We start from the raw sequence: 8,236 nt of genomic DNA, 5'->3' as shown, positions 1-8,236 counted from the left end.
TACCCAGGAGAGGTGAGATAAGGTAAGTATAAGTGTTTTTTTATTTTTAATCACTTCCCCATGGCCTCTGATTATTGTAATCTGAGGTGACCCCAGAGTATAATAATAACACCAGCTCTAGGGGAGGGGGGCTCTTGGGAGCATATAATACTGGTGTGGGAGCCATTGTGGAGCATGTAATACTGTAGGGGGCTACTGTTCAGCATATAATACTGTGTGAGGGCCACTGTGGAGGATATAATACTGTGTGTGGGCCACTGCGGAGCATATAATACTGTGTGGCGGCCACTCTGGAGCATGTAATACAGTGGGGAGGCACTGCTGAGCACATAATACTATGTGAGGCCACTCTGGAGCATGAAATACTATGTGGGGGCCATTGCTAAACACGTAATAATGTGTAGCGGCCAATGCTGAGTACATAATACTGTGTGGGGACCACTATGATGCATGTAATGCTGTGTGGGGGCCATTGCAAAGCATATAATTCTTTGTGGGGGCTACTGCAGAGCATATAATACTGTGTGGGGACCACTATGGAGTATATAATACTGTTTGGGGTCACTGTGGAGCATATAATACTGTGTAGGGGCCACTCTGGAGCATTTAATACTGTGTGGGGCCACTGTTGAGCACGTAATACCGTGTGGGGGCCACTGCAGAGCACATAATGCTGTCTGGGGTTCACTGTGTAACATATAATGCTGTATGGGGGCCCTCTGAAGCACAAAATATTGTGTGTGGGCCACTGCTGAGCACATAATACTGTGTGTGGGCCACTGCAGAGCATAAAATACTGTCTGGGGGAAACTTGGAGCACATAATGCTGTGTGGAGGCCACTTTGGGCATATAATGCTGTGTGGGGGCCACTGTGGAGCATATAATACTGTGTGGGGGCCACTGTGGAGTGGCACTATTAACAGTATCAGGGCCTTTTCACATGGTGGAATGTGGCACTGATTTTGCAGCGGATTTCACATCTAAATCAGCAGCAGATTCCTCCCTCATTCTGCCTCCTATTGAAGCTAATTGGAGCAGGAAGCTGTAAAAAAAAGCGTACTTCTGGATTGTGCCGAAAAAATCTGCCCTGGTCGGGTGAAACACGCGTCGGGTTGTGGTACAGTTCTGGAGGGTGGTATAGGTAATGTTTTCATGGGTTTCTGTGCATGATTCACATGTTGTTTCTTATGCGGGGGGACTCCATTGGAGTTTGTATGCTCTCTGCATCACTTATATGCTTGGTGTCTTGATATAACCCCTGCATGTAGATGGCATATTTGTATTATATAGCACAAGTGATCCCATTAACATATAACATGTATTAAAAACACGAATACCTCCTCCTTACCGCACCTCTTGGGTTTATTCTGTTCCCCTACATATTTTGTTCGTTATTGTGTTTAGTCTGTACAATTTTACATTAATAAAATTTATATTTTGATTCTATATTTTTTTCTGGTGTTTTTCTGTGCACCATGATTGATAGAGAATTGACAAAAGACAACAAAAACAGGTAAATATCAAAGTTTGAACAGAAGGTGGGACATTCTGAAGGCATTGGGATCTGGATGTGGGAGTCTCTTCTGGCATCAAGGAAGATGTTTGGGAATTAGTAGTAGAAGCCATACACAGACTTTTCCAGATTATTTCAATTTCTAATTTGAGAAACCAGTGCACAAATCAGCATCCTCTCATACATATTGCGCATGTGTCAAGGCGATTCCCCATGCATGTGAATTAAAGGGGGCAAAGGGTTTAAATAGAAGTGAATAGTAGATGACTCAGTCCATATGCGATGTTGATTGGCACACGTGCAGATGTCTCATAGAATTCGAAGAGCATGTAGTGCTATATACTTACAGTATATATGTTCCTGGGTTTCAAACTACTCAGAGCAAAAAAAAGATTTTTTTAGAGCTTTTGGTCTTCTATACGTAATTCCTGGTTGTTTAGGTATATTGTTCTTAAGGAAGGGGTCATTCAGTAGTATATGTCAATGTTTACTTAAAATAGACCTAATTTCATTGAGCGTGGATTTATAGGTGGTTATAAAATTTTGTTGAAAACTATTAGTTTTTTCAGATTCTTTTGAAATTAGGAAATCGGTTTGTTTTAGACTCCTTACCCTAGTGTGTGCTACTTCAATAAGTCTTTTATGATATGATATTTCTTGAAAGCATTTCAAGATTACTTTACTCTGAGCTTTAAGATCTCTATTGTCTGTACAATTTTGCTGAAATCTATTTAGCTTGCCAGAAGGCACATTATCCTTCCACTTTCCAAAATGATAGTTAAGGAGACCAATAGAACATCCAAACCCTCAACACCTCCTGCCACCTCCAACTCAAGAACATCCATCGAATCTACTCCTTCCTTACCCCTGAAACTACAAAGATGCTAGTCCATGCTCTCATAATTTCTGGCTTAGATTACTGAAACACCCTTCTCCATGGCCTCCCTGCAAATACTCTCACCCCCCCATCCAGTCCACCTTAAACTGTGCTGCTCACTTAATACACCTCTTTATCAGCCGTTCCCCTCTGCCAATCTCGTCACTGATTACCCATTGCCCAGAGAACAGAGTTCAAAATACTAACGCTGACATACAAAGCCACCCACAACCTGTTGCCTCCATATATCTCTGACCTAATCACCCGCTACCTGGCCAAACATAACCTCCCATCCTGCAAAGACCTCCTACTTCACTCTGCAATTTTCCTCTTTTCACACAACCGTCTCCAAGATTTCTTTTCTTCATCCCCCATAGTCTGGAATTCATTACCAAGACACATAAGACTGTCCCTCACAATCATAGGCTTCAAGAAGGCCCTGAAGAAGGAAGGCCTACAACCCCAATAACACTACTGTCACCACACCCCCATCTGAACAGTCTTCTCCCCTCACCTTCTCTCTCTATCCCTCTTCACTCATAGACATTAGCCCTTGCGGAAAGGGCCTTCTCTCCCAATGTGCCAGTTGATCACTGTTAGTATTGTATTTGTTTTGTATATTTTGTGTACCGTATGTAAACCTTCAAATGTAAAGCACCATGGAATTAATGATGCTATATATATATATATATATATATATATATATATATATATATATATATAAACTCTCCCCTTTACAATCTATTCTGAATGCAGAGGCCAGGCTCATCTATCAGTCTAGATGCTACAGCGATGTCTCCGTTCTGTGCCAGTCACTACATTGGCTGTCTATTCAATATAGAATAAAATATAAAGTTATCACCCTCATCCACAAGGCTCTCCATAATGCCGCACCTCCCTACATTTCCTCCCTCATCTCTGTCTACCGCCCAACCCGTACTCTCCATTCACTCAATGACCTAACCCTTACATCCTCTATTATCAGAACCTCCCACGCTCGTATACATGACTTCTCCCGAGCTGCACCACTTCTCTGGAATGCTCTACCCCGGACAATCAGATTAACTCCCAATTTCTACAGTTTCAAACGCAAACTAAAGACACATCTCTTCAGACAGGCCTATACCAATTTCTAATGTAAACCCTTCCCTACTATAATTAGAATTCCCAAAATACAACCCTCCTCTGTCCCCGCTCCCACGTTTCCCTACATGATATGATGCCATTTCAGGCTAACTTTATAGGTCCAAGCTTCATGCACATGTTAAAGGACACGACTAGTGACGGCTCATAAAGTTTTATGTTTGTGTAATGATAGTAACCTCTATTACAACATTGTCTGACCGCTCCTGCTACCTCTTGTGTCACCCCTTCTACCTCATAGATTGTAAGCTCTTGCGAGCAGGGCCCTCAGTCCCATTGTGTGAAATGACTTTAATGACTTTCTTTGTAATGTATCTTTTTGTCTGTATTCGAACCCTACAAATTGTACAGTGCTGCAGAATATGTTGGCGCTATATAAATAAAATTTATTACTATATATTATTATGATTATGATTATTATTATTATTATATATAAAAATACATAATAATAATAATAATAATTAACTAGTTTAAAATTAGGTTTTTTTATGGACATGGTTTTGATGGCCCATCATGACTAAATCATGGTAATCTATTTCATAATCTATGGATTTTCCTGAAAGAGTAATTCCCCACTGGTTTTTGTTCAAGTAAGTAGTAAAAATTTGAGAAGGATTCATGCGACCTTTGCCATTGTCTTTAACCCCTTAAGGACACAGACCAAATGTATGTTAAGGACCAGGCCTATTTTTTCAAAATTGACATGTGTCACTTTAAATGGCAATAATTTTGAGATGCTTTAATTTACACAAGTGATTTTGGGATTATTTTCTCGTAACACATTATACTTCATGTTAGTGGTAAACACTAATCAATATTTTTGTATTTACTTATTAAAAAAAATAGGAAATTTGATGGAAATTTGGAAAAAAATTGCAATTTTCAAAATGTGAAATTCTCTGTTTTTCAGGCAGATAGTTATACCACCCAAATACAGTAATAAATATTATCTCCCATATCTCTGCTTTATATCGGCATCATCTTTTGATTGTATTTTAATTTTATTTTGGACGTTATAAGGCTTACAAGTGTAACAGCGATTTTCCAGATTTACAAGAAATGTAACTGTTTGTTTTTTTTTTGTTTTACACACTTTATTTTTTTTTTTTTGTAAAAAACTTTTTTACATTGTTTTATTTGTGCTGCAAGCACACTAGAACCAGTGATCAGAGAGGATCGCTGGTTCTATACTAACTACAGACTGCAATACACGTGTATTGCAGTCTATAGAGGAAGCTAGCTATGCAGATGCATAGACTAGCTTCCCCTCGTCCTGGCATGCAAGGGGTTAACCCTCCCCCCATCGGAGCTCGCTCCGATGGGGGGAGGGATTAAGGAGCAGCGTGTAGCTGTAAATTACAGCTCACACAGACTCCTGCTGCTGGCAACATGATTTATAGCCCGGCCAAACCCCTAGGGTGCCATGATCACTATGGATCATGGCACCTTAAGGGTTAAACAGGGGGGGGGTCGGTGCAATCACCGTCCCTGCTGCTACAGGGGAAGCCTGTCAGATACAGCCTCCCGTGGAGATCGCACGGGCTCTGCTTCTGAACCCGTGCGATCTCTATCACGTACAGGTACGTGGGAATGCGGGAACTAACCACATTCCCTGACGTACAGGTACGTGATTTAGCGTTAAGGGGTTAAAGTAGTGTCTCTAATGGTGTTGATGAATGTTCCTTCATATGATCCCTTTAAAATTGTTTGCATAACTGGGCGCAAACCTTGGGCACATGACTGTGTTTGAAGAAAAATTATAGAATTAAAATGAAATGAATTGTGTTCTAAGATAAATTGCATACTTTTAAGAATGAATCCTTTTGTGAGAGCGGCATGGCGTGGTCTGATCTTAATATTTAGGATGCAGGATATTAGTATAGAGGGTGGTTACAGCTAAAGTTGCCCATAGAAATGTCAGTTTCTTGACCAGCGGGAGATCTTTAATAAGATTGGCTGAATCTTTTAAGTACAAGGGTAATTAAACCACATATTTTCGAAGCAGAATAGCCACATATTCTGAAAGATTTCTAGTTAAGGAGTTCAGCCCCTGAGCTTATTGGTCTACCTGGTGACCCCTGGTCACAGGGGTCTTATAGATTTTAGGTAAATAGTAATAAAGTGCTAAAGAAAAATACTGTATTGTCAAAAAACCCTTTCCCTTTTTTTGGAAATGATCCCATCAGTAGCTTTTTAATTTAGTAAATAATATTCAGCGACATGAAGGTCAGAGGGATCTGCAGTTATGGGTTGGCAATATCCAATGGGATCCTTTCTGTTTCTTGGACATAGATCTCCCTATCCTGAAAGACAACCTACCCCCTTATCAGCATTTAAAAACACTATTTCTCTGTTAGGCCTTATGAATATAACTTTGTCGTACGTTGGAACCAATTGTAGGTCTACTGTGTAATTCTGCCTTCTTGACTAGTCTTTATTAATTGAAAATGACGAGTTAACATAAGTTTTTTAGTGAAAGAATTTAAGTCTACAAATAGGTCAATGTTGTTTATCTTTGGTTCCAGGCAAAAGGACAGACCTTTTGATACGAGCTCTACTTCTGCTGGGGTAACAGTGTGTTTGGAAAGATTGAAAATACTGGAGGACTATTTCTGTTCCTCTTGGGGCTCAGACTAAGGGATAGTTCACATGGGGGGGGGGGGGGCAATGGGACAGATTTTGGCACCGAAAGTGACGCGGGTAGCCGCGTCACTCTCGGGTCAAAACTTGCCTGCCACGACTGTCGTGGTCGCGGCTTCCCCCTCCGGAGTCGGCTCAAATGAATGGGCCGACTCCGGAGGCTGCTGCCGCCAGACGGACACTGCGGCTCAACGAGGGCAGCTTGCTTCTTTTTTCCGCTAGCAGCAACATGCCGCTAGCAGAAAGAAGAACACTAGTGGTCTCTATAGACCACCATTGTGAGGGGGTGGATTATGACGTGGATTACGCGCCATAATCCGCCCCCTCTGTGCTCGTGTGAATTGGCCCTTAGGTTGTTTTTCTCCATTCCTTCTTCTTCCCCTGGATCCTCTGGATCTCTTCCAGTTTCTTTTTTTTTTCCTCTGGATCTCTTCCAGCTTCCTTTTCTTGGCCTGTAATAGTCCAAGATTTTGGTATAAACTGGAGTCTCTTAAATATGATACAAGGTAATTTGTTTTTTTGATGAGTTGTATTATCAGTCATAGTTATTGCCTGTTCGATCTGTGTCATTGATAATGGGGTTTTATATATATGGTAGTGAGCGAGTCCTCAAGGTCATCGAACACAAGGAATCCCTTTGTAATCCATTTATAGAAATCTGCGCCTTATCAATCTCTGATGGAGCTTTAAATGGTGTATTCGTTCTACTGTTCACCACTATGCCACATGAACCAGCCTCATCAATTTTATTCATGGATGGTCCAAAGACAGTGGGGAAAGGAGGGCTAGAGGTCGATTTCACTACTCTAGGGAAGGAGTCCTTGAGTGAGCCTAATGTCATATCCATGAAGTTTTATCCCCCATATTTAAGTTTGAACACTTAACCATATCTGTAACAGATAGAAGTGATTCCTATAAGGCCTGTCTTGGTCTCACTAGTATGGGATTGACTTAAATGGGTTACAATGGGCAAATTTTGAGATTTTATAGTGGTTACAGAGGATCTCTGAACAGTCACTTTCAGTAACCCTTTCCCTTTTGTGAGAAGAGACATGAGTTTATGTTTAAAAAAGGGTGAAGTCATATCAGAATTACTAATATTCCTAGGGATATGGGCAGATTGTGTCTTTGTATTTTTTAACTGTGGATAAGAGGAGGGTTAATGATCCTTAGTAGTTTGATCATTTCATGCTGTCAACCAGAACTTTATATTATTATTCAGGTCATCAGATCTATCCCTTTCTAATTTATTGCCTTTCTGTTCCAAAAGTTCTCTTTCTAAATTTAGTGTTCAGTTGTAGAGAACTCTGCTCACCCGGCAAAAATCTGGATGTTCATAGTGTCTTGAGTGAGCGTCTCAATATGAAGTTTGAGGTCTACAGATAAAGATTGTAGCTCGTAATAATATTTCTATAGTTGAATTTCTAATACAATTGGGAACATACCTGTTCCATTCTTCTGAAAAAGTGATGGCATTTGGGAAGGGAGAGAGATGTTTCAATCTTAAAGAGGCCCTTTCACCATCTGGGGCACATGCAATTTAATACACTGCTATTTCTATGTTCAGCGCACTATTGACTTTCCCATTCTGTGCCCCCCATGAAGCACTATCGGTGCCGGTACTGTAGCTCTTCACTGTCAGAAGGGCATTTCTGACAGTCATTCAGGAACGCCCTTCCTCACAGCAGCACATATAGCGCTCTACTGTGAGAAGGGGCATTTCTTACTGACGAAGAGAGGTGTTCCTCATCGCTCTCACAGTACAGCGCTATAGACATTGCTGTGAGGAAGGGCGTTCCTGAATGACTGTCACACCGATAGCTCTTCACCGGGGGCACAGAACGGAAAAGCCGAATTCAGCACACTGTCGACTTTCTAGCGGTGTATTAAACTGCATGTGCCCCAGATGGTGAAAGGTCCTCTTTAAGCCTCTAGGTATCATATTTTCCCTCAGATACACCATAAGTAATTTATAATCCAAATAATGTCGAGTCTCATCAAATAAGGAGGATTCCAGTTTCCAAAAAAGTTTGCTCAAATCTTCTAGGGAAATCTGTGGGGA

The sequence above is a fragment of the Leptodactylus fuscus genome, chromosome 2 (genome assembly GCF_031893055.1).
Source record: "Leptodactylus fuscus isolate aLepFus1 chromosome 2, aLepFus1.hap2, whole genome shotgun sequence".
Taxonomy (NCBI): Eukaryota; Metazoa; Chordata; class Amphibia; order Anura; family Leptodactylidae; genus Leptodactylus; species Leptodactylus fuscus.
The sequence above is the reverse complement of the archived record's forward strand: the minus strand, read 5'-3'. Positions refer to the sequence as shown.